Source organism: Leptonychotes weddellii, chromosome 10 (assembly GCF_054177405.1).
Source record: "Leptonychotes weddellii isolate Sample4059 chromosome 10, ASM5417740v2, whole genome shotgun sequence".
Classification (NCBI taxonomy): domain Eukaryota; kingdom Metazoa; phylum Chordata; class Mammalia; order Carnivora; family Phocidae; genus Leptonychotes; species Leptonychotes weddellii.
Window position 1 is genome coordinate 21,429,410 of NC_138378.1, and position 16,515 is coordinate 21,445,924.

The 16,515-nt window shown below is 39.5% G+C and overlaps 1 protein-coding gene across 6 annotated transcripts in view; it reads left to right on the forward strand.

The window, feature by feature from the left end:
- The first annotated feature begins 392 nt into the window (after nucleotides 1-392).
- The window catches only part of NCOA6 (nuclear receptor coactivator 6), a 94,580-nt gene continuing 78,457 nt past the window's right edge, over nucleotides 393-16,515 (forward strand). For 5 of the 6 annotated variants that reach the window (XM_081832940.1, XM_006727479.3, XM_081832945.1 and 2 more), the window contains exon 1: nucleotides 394-595. The gene's annotated coding sequence lies outside the window, so the exon portion shown is untranslated. Of the gene's footprint in view, nucleotides 596-16,515 lie in introns of all 6 variants that reach the window. The other variant, XM_081832944.1, reaches the window with a different exon arrangement.

A 16,515-nucleotide genomic window follows, 5' to 3' on the forward strand; every position in this document is an offset into this window, starting at 1 on the left:
GGCAAATAATAATAAAGGCTACAGGTTATCTTTATCACCGTTAACGTTATTAGACACTATGTTAGGCACTGTGCCAAGTGTTTTCCATGTCTTCCCTCATTTCCTCTCTGCAAGCACTATTATCCCCATATTTCAGATATGTACACTGAGGCTTGGAGAGCTGACTTGCCCAAGGACACCCGGTCAGAAGGCTTCTATAGGGCTGTGCCACTAATGATACCACAGCTCCAGGAGACAGACGCTCTCCCAAACCCGTCCCTAAACTCTGCACCCAAAAGAGCGGGCGCGCGCTCCGCCTCGCGCTATCGGGGACGTTTGGCCACGTGATCAGGGCCCGCCCCCGCCCGCCCCGCCCCCGCCCGCGCTCCCACCCTCTCTCCCTCCCTCCCCCTCCCTCCCCGGCCCGGTCCGGCCCATCCCCCTCCCCGCCGGCTCCCAGAGGCCCTGCCGGGTCGGGCTGCGGGCGGCCGGGCGCCGACGGCCGGACTGACGGACGCACGCGAGGGCGGACTGACGGACACACGGAGGGCGGCGGGTACGCACGGCCCGGGCCGCTGCTCCGAGGCCCGCCCGGGAGGGCAGGGGCCGCGCTCAGGTGAGGTGACGGCGACGCGGGCCCGTAAGGGGTGGGCCAGCCGGGCGTCTGGGGTCCCGGCCCCGCTGGCTCCTAGGGAAGGAGGCGCCGCCTGGGCCCGGCGCGGGAAAATGGCGCCGGCCGGCTGTGGAACACGGCTCCTGTGCGGGCCCGGCCCGGAGCCGCCCCGCCCGCCGCGCTCGTGTCCCCGTCGCCATGTTGGGGAGCGGGCCCCGGGCCTGCGGGCGGGGGTGCTGGAGGGAGCGGGGGCCGGCCGGGGTTGGGGAGGGTGCGAGACGCGGGGTCTGGGGCGCTGAGGGAGTGCAGGGCCGGCCGGGGTCTGCACAGGGTGGCGCTCCAGGCCCGAGGAACTGGCGGGAGCCGACCGTGGGGTTTTGGGCGGGGGTCGAGAAGGGACACTGAGTCCAAACGGAACTGGGGTCAGGGTCCGTGAGGCTGGAGGCCGGGACTGGAGTTTGGTTAGGCTATTCGTGTTCAGGACCCAGAGGGCGTGGGGTCCGAGCTCAGGCTGTCAAGAGCCGGGACAGTTCTTTGTGGAGGGCGGGGGTGGGGGGAGGCTGTTCATTAGAAATATTAGAAATGGGGGCCCTTTGGATGCAGGCGCGAGTATCAGATTGGGGCAGTTCTCGGATTCGCGGGGCCGAATTGCAAAGCCTTCTAACTCCCGAGAGACTGAGGACATATGTTCCCCTAGCATATTCTACTCCCTATTGGGAAGAGCAACAGAAAATAGGAAGACTTTGATGAGCAAGAGGGAAAAAGGGGACTGAGGTTTGGGTGCAGGAGCTGGCCAGCAAATGGGGTACATGGAGTGGAACTGGTTGGCAAGAAGAAAGAGCCTCCATCAACTTAGGGAGTTTGTGTGTGTCTTTAAAAGGAGGGACCGGGCTGTTTGTGGGCGGTGACCCAAGGTGTCTTCCCAGGAAGGGGACAGCCCACTGTTTTAAGAGCAGGGTCACCTGGGGAGGTCATCAGAAAGGCGTTTTTGAAGCCAGTAAGAATGGTGAAGATGAATGAATTGTAAAAACTACAAGGATCTTAGAGATCATGTAACAATTTCAGATCATATAGTGATTTTAGCTGAGACATAGAAAGGTAAAGATGACTCCTCAGGATCTTACAAGTTCCTGGCCGAGGACGTCCTCTGCTTCCTCATTCAACACGCTGCCTTAGAGGAATTTGTTCGCTGTGGGAAAAGTGTTAAGGTGAGCTTGGCAGCATATATCAAAGAACTGTTAATCTGTTTTGTTTTGGTAATTAGTTTGACCGTAGAAAAACTGAAGGGGGGATACAAAAAAAGTACAGGTGATCAGCTATTTGATAATTTCCAGCCCACATCCATTTGTGCAAAGAAGTTATCTTCAGGACCCTTTTGACATCTAACTTTCTGGAGTTTTAAGAGATGCTTCTTCTGTTCTGGGTGTCTACTATACAGCAGAGGGACACAGAAAGCTGAAAAAGATAACAGTGAACAATGGCACACACCCAGGATCTCTATCATGATCAAACTTCAATTAAAGTTTGATCAAGGGGTGCCTGGGTGGTTCGGTCGGTTGGGCGTCTGCCTTCCGCTCGGGTCATGATCTCGGGTCCTGGGATCGAGCCCCGCATTGGACTCCCTGCTTGGTGGGGAGTCTGCTTCTCCCTCTCCCTGCCCCTCTCCCTCTGCCTGCCGCTCACCCTGCTCACTCACTCTCTGCTCACTCTCTCTCTCTGTCAAATAAAAAAAAAAAGTTTGATCAAGATAGAGAAGAGTTCAAAGTTCATATGGGTTATGGAAGAAATCTGAGGGAAACTATGCAAATCAGTCATGAAATAGTAGTTCCAGGACTCCCATAAAATCAACAAGGACTTTCAAGGAAAAGGTTATGAAGATGTCCATAGCAAGTAAGATTTTCAATATATATTCAATGTGTATATACCGTACATATATGCAGCATCAAGATTCATTTGTTCTGGCTCTTTCTAATGCAAGAAGGCCTGACTTTGTGCATTGGGACCCTCTGGCATCTAGTGAAGCTGCTCAGAATAATAGTAACCCCTCTTAGAATAATATTTTTAATTGAGTAAAAAAAAAAATACTGTTTTATAGAGAAAACCATTATATTAAAATACCAAAATACAACAAATTATAAAATAGTAATATAGATATAATTTATCAGTACATTAAGAAATCAGATCTAGTGTTGGGTCTGATAATTACAATTTTAAACACATGATGAATATAAATAATACTTTAAGATATCAGCACAGATCTGTACCTCTGAAACAAATAATGCAATATATGTTAAGAAAAAAAAAAGAAGAAGAAGGTAGCGGGAGGGGAAGAATGAAGCGGGGGAAATTGGAGGGGTAGACAACCATGAGAGACGATGGACTCTGAAAAACAAACAGCGTTCTAGAGGGGAGGGGGGTGGGAGGATGGGTTAGCCTGGTGGTGGGTATTGAGGAGGGCACATTCTGCATGGAGCACTGGGTGTTATGCACAAACAATGAATCATGGAACACTTCATCTAAAACTAATGATGTAATGTATGGGGATTAACATAAGAATTATAAATAAATAAATAAATATCAGCAAAAACTGTAATGAACATAATACTTTAAGATATCAGCAATACCTGTAATATGATGTAAAGATATCTGTGATAACTGTGACAGAGTCACAGATACCTCTGATACTAGAGTGGTTTGTCGCCTATAATTCATATTTGAAGAAAATGGTAACTTTCAGTTAGAAGTTAGTGAAAATAAAGAAGTAGTTTTGTTTTTTTTCCTATCCAGGTTCACAGACCCCTCTGAATTCTGTCTGTGGATTCCCATCTATGAACCCCAGGTTAAGAAACCCTGCTCCTACCACCAAGCATGTCTTCCATGCAGCAGACATTTACTGTGCACTAAGATATGTCAAGCATTATGCCAGGCTCTGAGGATTCAAAGGTCTTTAAGGCAGGGTCTTTTCACTTTAGATATTCAGTCTCATGAGAGAAATGAACAGAAAAACAATGATAGTTCAGGATGAATACCAAAGCGGTATCAAAGGTTATAAAAACAGAGGTGGGCATGACTCAGCTCTAGGAGTCAGGGAAGGTTTTGTGAAGGGGTGATAACTTGAGATGTGTCCTGAAAGGTGGAGGAGTTTGCCAGTTGGAGAGTTGGAGAAAAGAGCTTTCCGGGTAAAAGCATGCACTTTCAGGAAGTACAGTTGAATGTGGTGGGAGCATAATATGTGTGTGGAAAAAGTGGTCAGAGATGAGATGGAACTGTTGTTTGGAACCTGGCTGTAAAGGACTTTGCTAAGGAGTTTGGACTGAATCTTTAGCTGATAGGGAGGCATTCATGGTTTCCAAGGAGGAAGTGTGTATGATTTGGTTTAATTTTTAGGAAATAAATGGATGTTCTTTGAATGGGGGTGGACTGGAGAGCAGAGCCTAATCATGACAGAGGCTGTGAGCTTTGAACAAAGTTAGAATTTTCAGGTATTGATAATTGACATTGCACGTGGTAAGAGAAAAGGAATATTTTAGATTTTTGGTTTGGGATGGTGGCTGTCAAAGAGGTTATAAAAAGGGTGAAAGGAAAATGAAGCAATAATTGTCACAAATTAGGAAGAAGTTTTTTGGGGTAGAGTAATAGACTTTGGAAACCATTGTGAAGCTGTCAAGTGTGGTGTATTTTTCACTTAAGGAAATCAGTGGTCAGTGTCAGCAGACATAAAAGCAGGGAAAGGGATGCCTGGTTGGCTTAGTTGATTAAGCATCTGCCTTCCGCTCAAATCATGATCTCAGGGTCCTGGGATCATACCCCATGTCGGGCTCCCTGCTCAGTGGGGAGTATGCTTCTCCCTCTCCCCCTGCTTGTGCTCTCTCTCTCGCTCGCTCACTCTCTCTCTCTCAAATAAATAAATTCTTAAAAAAAAAAAAACCTGCCAATTTAAAAAAAATAAAAAAATGAAAAGCAGGGAATGTAGGAAAATCACAACTTCTATGTCAGAGGTCAGCAAACTATGGGCCATGTCAGATTTGGCCCACCCACCTATTCAGGTAAAGTTTTATTGCAACACGGGCACATTTACGTATTGTCTTTAGCTGATTTCACACTACCTATGGTAGAGTTGAGTAGTTTTACAGAGAAGATACATAGTTCACTATATATTTACTGTCTGGCCGTTTACTAAAGATGCTTGCCAATCTGATCAGTGTCTGAGGATTGGATGTTCAACTTCTGGTTTGCCATTTAGTTCCTATAAAATGGAGAATAACCAACTTGGATTTGTCCTCCTGGCTGGGTCCCCCATGCTCTGTGTATCTGCGGTATGACATAGAGCTCTGAATATTTTATATTGGTCAGCAATGCCTAGGTCTGTTCTGGGGTCTGCTGTGTGGCAACTGTGGTAGTGACAGGTTTTCACAGCTTAGACCATGCTGGGGCTTATTTTGCCATTTTTCTATTGGGTTGTCTTTTTCAAAAGATTTCCTTATATTTTCTGATTAGTAATCCTTTGTTGGTTATGTGTATTATAATTTCCCAGGTTGTTGTTAATCTTTTTTTTTTTTAAAGATTTTATTTATTTATTTATTGGAGAGCGAGCGAGAGAGAAACAGCATGAGAGAGGAGAGGGTCAGAGGGAGAAGCAGGCTCCCCGCTGAGCCGGGAGCCCGATGTGGGACTCGATCCCAGGACCCTGGGATCATGACCTGAGCCGAAGGCAGTCGCTTAACCAACTGAGCCACCCAGGCGCCCTGTTGTTAATCTTTTAAATCTCTTTTTTTCTCTTGTTAAAAGAACTTGTGAATTTTAACAAAGTCAAATCTATCAATCTTTTCCTCCCCCAAGATTTTGCAATTATTCTTTATATTATCTTCTTGAATCTCCACTGTTTTGCCTTTGATGTTTAGATCTCTAATCTATCTGGAGTTGACTCTTAATGTGTGATGTGAGATAGGGTCCAGTTTCATTTTTTTCGTATGTATAACCAATTATCCCAGCACCATTTATTGAATGGCACTTTGTTTTCAAATTGTGTGCTCTTTTGGTGGAGTCTGACTGAGGTCCTAATTCTAGCTCTACTGCTTGCTAATTGTGTGACCTTGGACAAGTTGTGTAACCTCTTTGTGCCTCAGTTTCCTCAGCTTTTATTTTGTGTATGTATGTATGAATATATGTATTATGTATGTATGTATGTAGCTAGATAGCCAGCTAGCCCAGTGTGGGACTTGAACTCACCACTGCAAGATCAAGAGTCTTACGCTCTACCTACTGAGCCAGCGAGATGTCCCAAGTTTCCTTAGTTTTTAAAATAAGGATGGGGCACCTGGGTGGCTCAGTTGGTTAAGTGTCTGCCTTCGGCTCAGGTCATGATCCCGGGGTCCTGGGATCGAGCCCCGCATCGAGCCCCGCATCGGGCTCTCTGCTCCGCGGGAAGCCTGCTTCTCCCTCCCCCAGTCCCCCTGCTGGTGTTCCCTCTCTCGCTGTGTCTCTCTCTGTCAAATACATAAATAAAATCCTTGGGGAAAAAAAAGGATAATAGTATTTATCTCAGAGGGTGTGAGGATTAAGTGATTTAATTCATGTAACGTGTGGAACAGTGTGGCACCTAGGAAATGCTCAATAATGTTAGCTTATATTTAGCACTATTGTTCATTTCTGATTTCCAGCACCTGGCACAGGGTAGGAGCTCAATGTACTCAATACAATTGTCTGTTTAATTTGGTTTTCAGGTCAAAACAAAATGGTTGAGAGGTAGGCTGAGTGTTACAGGAGATGCTTCCATTTGCTGCAGTTTTAGCTGCTGCCTCAGACTTTCCACTGGGATGGAACTCCTCTCACCCCATCACTTCTTTTGCAGAAAACTTTTGTAACAGAGGATGCAAACCAGCAGTCTGTGGTTGGATTTGACCTGCAGACATGTTTTGTTTGGCTCAAATGTACACAGATTTTTTACTTACCTTGAAAAATTTGGAAGATCTATCAACACCGAACTCAATATTCTCTCATAGCAACAGAGTAAAAGCTAAAGCTTTTAGGTATGATGGGTGTTTGTTTCCTAATGCTCTGCGGTCCTCATTACTCTCTTGTTTTGCTCATTTACTTTCATTACTCTGTAGGCATTTGATTTTCTGGTTCTTACTTCACTGAGGTTTTAAATATCTCTTCTAAACCAATAAATGATATGTTGGGATAAGGGTCAGGGTGGTCAGAAATTGACAGATGAGTTTGTGGGCAGGTAAAAACCAAAGTCTGTTTCTAAGGATGCGTCATCCTTGAGCATAATAAATAAAATGATAATTGAAATTAAAAGATGAAATGAAATTCATTTCAAATCACTGAATATTTAGGCATCTACTATGTGCTGGGTACATTAGAAATTACCACATTGGTGGTAGAAAAGAAAACTAGCTGGCCAGCTTTATGAAACATTATAGAAGAGATCTTTTAAATTGTGATGTGGGGCTGTTTTCCAGGAGAGTGGTTGGATGGTTGGAAAGGAAAAACAAGAATTAATTCATTTGCCAAACATTTATTGAGCCCTACCATATGTATTAGGCTAGAACTCTGCAGGATACAAAGATGATTCTAGTCAGAGTTTAAGTGTCATGAGGGGTATAGGTAATGTGTTATGGAGCTGTCAAGAATGGTGTAGAGATGTGTATTTAGGAAATAGTAAAGAGTCCAGTTTGGCTGGAGAACAGGATTGTTAACAGGGCTATAGTTGGAGGTCAGGCTGGAAATGGAGATTGAACAATAGCAATAATAATAGTAGTAGCTCACGTTTTTTGCATGTGTACTATTTGCCAGATAACTTGCCAAGCATTTAATAAGTAGTGTTTCTTTTAATCCTCACAACAACCTTGTGAGATAGGGCACTAATTTTTATACCTTTTTACAGATAAACTGAGGAAAAGAGCTAACAGTTGTTGGGGAAAGAATTTGAGTCCAGGCAGTCTAATTCCAAGGCCTGTGTTAGTCTCTGTATACTATACAGGTGAATCAGGGAAGGCTTTGAATCCTTTTCAGTTCCAGGCTGGGAAATTTGGACTTGATTGACTAATGGGGAGTCCTCAAAAGTTTTTAACCATATGGTGACATAATGAAATCTGTATCTTAGGAAGGTAAGCCTGCTAGTGAATGTAGGAACAGTATGAGGAGAAGGAGAAATATGGAGCTAGTTTACTCTTTTCCTCCTCACTATATTCAGTGCTCCTTCAGAGCTGACCCTGTGTCTCTTTGTCCTTCCCGTCCTTCAGCTCCACTGTCTACCTATTGTGTTGTCTGGCGCATTTATTTTTTTAAAATGTAATCTTTTTCTATGTCACTTTATTCTAAAGAGGACTTGAAGTGGCTGCCTAGGAGCTCAATAATCATTTGCTGAGTTAATTAATAAACGCGTAGAGGTATAGGTAGATGTGTACATAAAGGGAGTACTGTGGCTTTGTTGGAGGGAGTAAGGTAGCCCTAGAATTTGGTGATAAGCTATATTTTATGTATAAACCCTATAAAGCAAAAGCCTGGAACCACATCTTCTTAAACTTGTGAAGAATTGTACTGGGTCAGATAGAATATTAACTATGTCAGTTAAAAAGCTAAACTCAGAAACAGAAAATGGTGGTTGCCAGGGCCTCTGGGTAGGGGAAATGAAGATATGTTGGTCAAAGCATATAAACTTCCAGTTGTAAGATGAATAAGTTCTGGGGATCTAGTGTACAGCATGGTGACAGTAGTTAACAATAATGTATTATATACTTGAAAGTTGCTGAAAGAGTAGATTAGATCTTAAATGTTCTTGCCACACACCAAAAAAAAAAAAAAAGTGTGTGCAGTGGTAGATGTGTTAACTAAATTTATTGTGGTAATTTTACAGTATATATGTGTTTCCATCTCATTGTACACTTTAACACAATGCTGTATGTCGATTATATCTCAATAAAGCCAGGGAAAAAATCTTTGTTGTTAATATTAATGATCACCAAATTCAGAGGACATTCATACTTTAAATAGATATTTAGGTTTGTATTTAACATTAACCAGCTACAACCACCACCCCTGCCCCCTCCCAACCCAATGCACACAGAGAGGCAACAAAAGCTCCCATTAACTGGCACCTTTACCAGTATTGAACCTGTTGGATATTAGTTCTATAGTACCATTATGTATATTATCTAAAGACCAGACAACAGCAGTTTCTCACAAGAAGAAATAGTTGAAAATTTGTGAATCAGATTCCTGTTTTGGGTTTTACGGAGGGAAATTGTTCATTAGGTTAAGTCCCTTGTAATTTTAAATATTATATGAAAGTAAGACTGTGTCCCTTCTATAAAATACAGACTTAAGAAGTTCAAACACTTGGAAAAATCAAAGACATTGTGGTTAACCACCAAATGCTAGTATACGTGAGAAGATTTTAGGTAAACCAACATCTGACTAGACTTAAGAGACCGATCAATAGACCAAATCCAAATAATGGATTTGTTAAATATTCTTTCCCATTGTGGGTATTAACAGCAGTGTGTGCATATACATGTATGCACATATCAGTGTGAAATATATTGATATAACTTGTATAAGTCTGAATCTAGGAATGCTTCCTAAAAAGAATGAGCCTTCAGCTGAGTTCTTTTAGATTGTGTTCAACTCTTCAGTATATGTGGAGATGACTCATTCAGAAGCATTGCAATCAGAATAATTAAGTATGGAGGAAAATATTGTGATAGTATATATTGACTGCCTACCAGTGTTGAGAGGTATATCCAGTTGTTGAGTAATTAGTTTCTGCCTTCCAGGAAACTAATTCATCTGGGAAAGTGAGATGAACATAAATAAAAAGGGGGGGGGATAAACGTTTTAAATGAAACTGTAAATGCTATGGAAATTTGAGAGAGAGAGAGCACTACTACCAGGAGGATCAGGGAAGGCTTCATGGAAACGGTGGTATATTTCCTAGGGTGGCTGTAACAAACTGCCACAAGCTGGGTGACTTAAAACAAAAATTTATTCTCTTACAATTTTTGCCACTAGAACCTGAATTCAAGGTGTCAGCAGGGCCATGTTCTCTTTGAGTCAGGGTAGAATCTTTCCTTGCCTCTTCCTGGCTTCCATCAGTTCTTGGTGTTTCTTTTCTTTTCTTTTTTTCTTTAAGATTTTCATTTATTTATTTGAGAGAGAGAGGGAGAGGAAGAGCAGGAGGAGGGGCAGAGGGACAAGCAGACTCCCTGCTGAGCAGGGGCTTTGTAGGGAGATGAAGCCAGAGTAGTTTGTTGGGGCCCTAGATGCCAGATCTAGGACATTCAAATGTTTCTGAGTGGGTTGTGTGTGGGAACAGGATGGCACTGCAGAATTTTGAAATATGGTGGGTAACTGATTCAAGCTTTGGATAGCTAATTCAAGCTTTAGGGAGATTCTGTGATCTAGTGATCATGGATAAGTAGACACCCTGAAGAAAAACAAATGGTTGGTGATTTAACACACCCAGCCTCCCTCATTTGCCCATGCCAGTAACTTTTCACCAGGATGGTCAGGGAATCCCTCTTATGTAAAAAAAAACAGCACTTGCAAAAACACCACAACAACAAACTTTGAGGGTTTTTTTAGCCTCTTGGTCAGTCATCCATGGATATTGAGATACATCAGCTTTTTAGGATTTTGCAGAAGCCTCTCCATGGATTTCAGTAATAATAATCATGTCACTCTTCTTTTTCTTTCAAATTTTTCTTCAAAATCACCTCTTTTCCATCTTTTTTTTTAATATCTTGATTTTTCTCAGAACTCTTCAGTCTTTCCATATCTTTTCTAAACATCTGACTAATGGAAAAAATTGAGGAAGATTGTGTACTGTCCAAACCAATGATACACTTTTTTTCTGTGTCCTTTAAAAAAAAATTTTTTTTTTTTTTTTTTTTAATTTTAAGCAGGCTCCATGTCCAACATGGGGCTTGAACTCACGGCCTTGAGATCAAAAGCTGCATGCTCCAGCAACTAAACCAGCCAGGTACCCCTTTTCTTCGTCCTTTTAATGATAGTTATGTTGACTTTTGTCCACAATAGGACTTTATTCAAATTGTGAATGCTCATTCAAACTGTAGTCAACGGTAGAGCTCAGGTGCTTTTTCTTGTTTGTCTCTAGGCAGTTCTTCCTGATTGTATATTTGCATTGTTCATATATTCTCTAAGAGCATGTGTCCCCATGAAATTTCTTAAATTGTGTTTAAATATTACAAAAATTTTTCTAGTCATTAGCATATGTGTACAGTCTTTACAAGTTTAATTCATATAGGTTTTTTTTTATAGTTTTTTCATTTGGCAATATATTGAGGTACTTCTCCCATGTTTATATACTTATTTTTATTGGATACATAATAACCAAAGTTTAAATACTCTCTGTTTATTTGGTATTTGGGGTGATTTCCATTTTGTTTTTATTTTTGGTTTGCAATTCTCAATTAGGGCACCTGGGTGGCTCAGTTGGTTAAGCGTCTGCCTTCGGCTCAGGTCATGATCCCGGGGTCCTGGGATCGAGCCCTGCATCGGGCTCCCTGCTCTGTGGGAAGCCTGCTTCTCCCTCTCTCACTCCCCCGACTTGTGTCCCCTCTCTCGCTGTGTGTCTGTCTCTGTCAAATAAATAAATAAAATTAAAAAAAAATTCTCAATTATACTGCTGTAACATGTTATTATAAGTTTTTTTTTCCCCAAAATGATAGAGTTTGGTCCAAGGATAATCACTTTTTAGCTATCTTGTCAGCTTATTCTTTATTTTTTAATTTTAAAAGATTTTATTCATTTATTTGACAGAGAGAGACACAACGAAAGAGGGAACACAAGCAGGGAGAGCGGGAGAGGGAGAAGCAGGCTTCCTGCAGAGCCGAGAGTCCAATGCGGGACTCGATCCCAGGACCCTGGGATCAAGACCCGAGCGGAAGGCAGACGCTTAACGACTGAGCCACCCAGGCGCCCCCACTTATTCTTTAGAATAACAATCAGTTTATATTGCCACTAGTCACAAGTTATTATTGGATTTTATAATTTTTTTCTTCCAGTATAATAGTGGTACCTCACAATTTTGTGGATTTTTAAAATATTTTAAATATTTTATATGAAAAATTTCAAACATACAAAAACAACCCCTGAAATAGAATAAACACCCTTACACCCACCACCTATATTCAATGTATAGCCATATGCTTAATAAGATACTTATTATGTTAAACCTTTTAAAAATAAAGACATCCTTGAGTTAGAAAGGGCCTGGGAGGCAATGATGCCCCCTTTTACCCCTGAGTTCCTGGGGGGCGGTGGTTTGGAACTTGGGAACTTTGTGTGAGGTGTTCCTGGAAGAAAGGGACAGGAGTGGAAATTAGTTGGCACCTACTGCCCCCCAGTGAGGTTGTGGCCCCTCCCCCAACTTTTCTTCACGTTTCTTAAAGGCATTTTGGTTTTTTTAAATCTGTACAGCAAGAGCAACTTTTTCTGTCAAATAAAAATGAGAAATGCAGGAAAAATTTAAAAATAAAAAAATAAAAATAAAGACATCGTGAAACTATGCCTTTAAACATTTTAGCATGCATCTCTTACAAATACATTCTTCTGCATAATCACAATACTGTTATCACACCTAACAAATTATCAGTAATTCCTTGATATTATCTAACAGTAAGTCTGTATTTAAGTTTCCCTCATTGTCTACCAGATGACTTTTATAGCTGACTTATTCAAAGTGGAATCAAATTTAAGGACCATGCATTGCATTTGCATGTTATTATTTATGCAGTTGTAGTCTTTTTAACATCTGGAACAATTCCCATTCCTTGTCTGCTTCCTCACCTTTTTAATTTTTTTTCATGGCATTGATTTGTTGAGACCAAAGCAGTTTTAATGTCCTACATTCTGAATTTATCTGATTATTTTCTTCATGATATTTATTCCTTTATTTCTTATATTTCCCTAAGCTGAAGGTTTAAAGACTTGATTAGATTATAGCTGAACATTTTGGCAAAAATACTTAAATATTCCTCACATTGCATCAAATCACAAGGTACACAAATGTCTAGTTGTCCCACTGTTGATGATAACTTTGATCACAGGTTTAAGGTTGTGACTTCCAGATCTCTCTATTGTGAAGTTGCATTTTTTTCTTCTGTGACTAGCAAATATATTTTTTACTTTTATTAAGCTGAGTATTTTTTTAAATCTTTTAGCTAGTTTTTAATATCATTTGACCATTTGTCAAATGATTTGGTTTTTTTCCTTTTAATTTTGCACTGTGTTTAAAAATTTTATTCAGTGTAACCAGTAGTGAGTTGTTACAATAGATAAATTTCAAGTTTTAAAATATAGCTGAAATCCAATGTAATTTAACCAAAAAAAGGATACAGATTGCAAATATATAATAGGGGACATTTCTTTCACAAGATTTTGTGATGAGATGTGTTTCCTTTTAAAAAAAACATTCTAAGCAGACAAACCTAAAAAACATAAAGCTCTTGTATCAAAAATTTCTTTCATTTTTCTTTTTGAAATGGAGGTAAATCTCAAATTCATAAAAGTTGGGTTTACATTTGTTTTACATGCCCACCCAAAAAGCACCCAGAATGTATTTTTTTTTAATTTTATTATTTATGTTAATCACCATACATTACATCATCAGTTTTTGATGTAGTGTTCCATGATTCATTGTTTGCGTATAACACCCAGTGCTCCATTCAGTAAGTGCCCTGTATTTTTATTTCTTGGTCTTTGAGTGTTTCATTTGGTTGCTTTTATACACCCATTTTCTTAATTCTATTTCTTTTCTGTTATGAATTAAATAGGATTTTCCTTCCAAACCAGATAGGCATATTGAAACTACTTGAGCATCATCTGAAGTACATGAAGAAAAAGTCAATCCTCTCCTCCTCTCTAGTTCCTGTCCTCCAACCTACCCAAGTATAATAGCCTAGTATGGTTCTTTCATATTTTTCTCCATAGTCTTAGAAATAAGTTACACACTGATTCATTTTCTCTCTTACAAGATTATCATGATGCCATACACATTATTCTACAAATTCTGTTTTTTTTTACTTTATAGAATATACATTTCATTCTGTGTCATTAAACAGATATCTAACTCATTTTTTTCTAGCTGCATAATGTTTCATTTATGTAGGTTTCTGAAGGGGCATCAGGTTTTTTCTAATTTTATTTTCCCCGTCACAAATAGTGGATATCCTTGTGCATATATCTTTAAGAAATGGAGTTTTTACTTCTGTAGGATAAATCCCCAAATATGGGGTAAAAGGTAAACTTACAATGTGAGTATTATGAACGTCCAAGTTATTTTCCATAAAGGTTGTTGCAGTTCTTATTCCCACTTGCACTGGATAACAATTATCGTTTTAGTTTTTGCCAGTCAGCTGAGAAGAGTTTTATTATTTTTATTTTCATTTCCCTGACCATTAATAAGTTGTATACATTCATTTTACATTTGTATTCTCTATTCTGCTTGCCTTTACCAGTTCTTGTTTTTCTCTTGGGTGGTTAATTTTGTACTCTTTAATCACCTTGTAGGTGCTTTTGTGTATTTAGGATATTAACCCATTTTTTTGTCACATGGTACAAGTATATTATCCCAGTCTATCATTTGGCTTTTGACTTTGTGGTTTCTTTGACATACAGACTATTTTTATTTTTACCTGATCATGTCTGTCAGTTTTTATTACTTATGGGTTCATGTCTTGCTTATCATCACCCCACTAATGAATTTTTATATTTTTGTTTTATTGTTACTAATTTTTTACCTTAATTTTGTTTTTCTCTTTTTTGCAATTTGGGTAGAGATTTATTTCTTTGTGCTTTTTTTAAGTATAAATAACCTGTTTATCTTGCCACTGAATTTTCTCTTCTGATCAAAATATTCTCTTTTTCATTGTTTGGTGATAAGCATAGTATAGATTTTCTAGTTTTTAAGTAATCTCTTTTGAACTTTGAAGAAATACTTTTTAAACTGTTCCAAGTTATTTTGAATCCTATATCTGTGTTTGAAAATATTAGCAATAGTGTATTCACCTAATACAGTTCTGTCTACAGGTTTGCTAAGTGGATTTATCTGGGTCATCAATAATGATGAAATGGTAGCTACAGGATTTAAAAGCTGATCTTAGGACTTCAGTGTTTGATTTAAAAAGTGACAATTTTAAGAGCATAAAGCAAAAAAAAAGAGAGAGAGAGAAAAGCCTGACAACACTGTCATTATGAATATAAGACAATGGAGAAGAAGAAACACTGGTAAACTCTTAGAATGATGGCCTAAGGACTTCTGTAACTTAGAGCCCAGATCTCATGATTTAACTGTGTTGGAAATTTAATAAAGAGAAAAAAAAGCCATTGTTCTTTTTTTAAAGATTTTATTTATTTGACAGAGAGAGAGAGAGCACAAGTAGGAGGAGCAGGACAGGGAGAAGCAGGCTCCCCACTGAGCACAGAGCCCGATGTGGGGCTAGATCCCAGGACTCTGGGATCATGACCTGAGCCAAAGGCAGTTGCTTAACCAACTGAGCCACCCAGGTGCCCCACCACTGTTTTTTGTTTTTGTTTTTCCGCCATAGTTCTTTAAAGCTGTCTTCCATCTTATGGCAAGACAACATTCATTCTTATTGTTATTTTTTATACCATACTTTTCTAGTGCTTTTAAAATGAATTCTTTTGTAAATTTATACCATACTTTTCTAGTGCTTTTAAAATGAATTCTTTTGTAAAGAAGTGTCACATATGAAATGAAAGACCTTCCTACTACTAAGAAACTTCAAACTATTGACTCAAGCCTCAATTTTTCCATTAGGATATTAGACCAGATGATTGTCAAGGACTCTCTAGTTCTTACTCTGCTAAGGTTCTCAGTTTATTTTTAGGGAAGTTTTTAGTAGTTCCTATATTGTAGGATTTGATCAACTTTTCAATGTTATTTGTATATTTTGAGCATGGATTAAAAGACTGGTACTCCAAACCTGTGTTATTTATTTATTTATTTATTTTTACTGTAGCTTTATTAGGATTAAAAGAACACAGTGGTGTTCATAATTAGAACATGATGTATAAAGTAGTTTTTTCTAAATTTTACTTTATCCACTTCCATGACCTCTAACAATATGGGGAAAATCTCTTTGAGCCTCTGACTTATTTTGTTGGTTTATATTGTGCTTAGTTAAATTAACTATATTTGTGTTTACGATGAGTAGTTCTAGGAATCTCAGATTTCATATTTCACGAATTTATCTTTTGTTTCTTATGCTAAAATGTTAGAATTGAAATTTAAAAATTAACATTAATATTCCCTAATACCTTAAATTATCTATTATTCCTACCAGGAGCAAACCAATTGTTGTTATAGTATTGAAATGCCAATCTCTCTGACAGGCATTTTGTGGATCCTTTAAGGTACTAAGTTTCTATGATTTGATTGGAGGTTTGCATAAATCTTCCCTTGGGAGCCCTGGGTTTAGGAACAGGAAGCATGTAATAGTTTTATAAGAGATTCAGGAGGTGTAGGAAGGATGGGACTGGATCTTTAGTTGTGCCATGGCAAATCATTTTGACAGTTCACATTTAACTGTTTATTCACTTTTTAAATGCCTTATAAGTTATCCCAAAACTTTTAAGGCTATGTGGTTAACAGGCCAACTTATTTTAAGTACTGTAAGTGTAATATCCAGATTTAGGCATTCATATAAATGTTATTTAAATTCCTCATTCTACAAAATTTTTTTTTTTTTAATATTTTATTTATTTATTTGACAGAGAAAGACACAGCGAGAGAGGGAACACAAACGGGGAGTGGGAGAGGGAGAAGCAGACTCCCTGCTGAGCAGGGAGCCCGATGCGGGACTCGATCCCGGGACTCCAGGATCATGACCTGAGCCGAAGGCAGTCGCTTAATCAACTGAGCCACCCAGGCG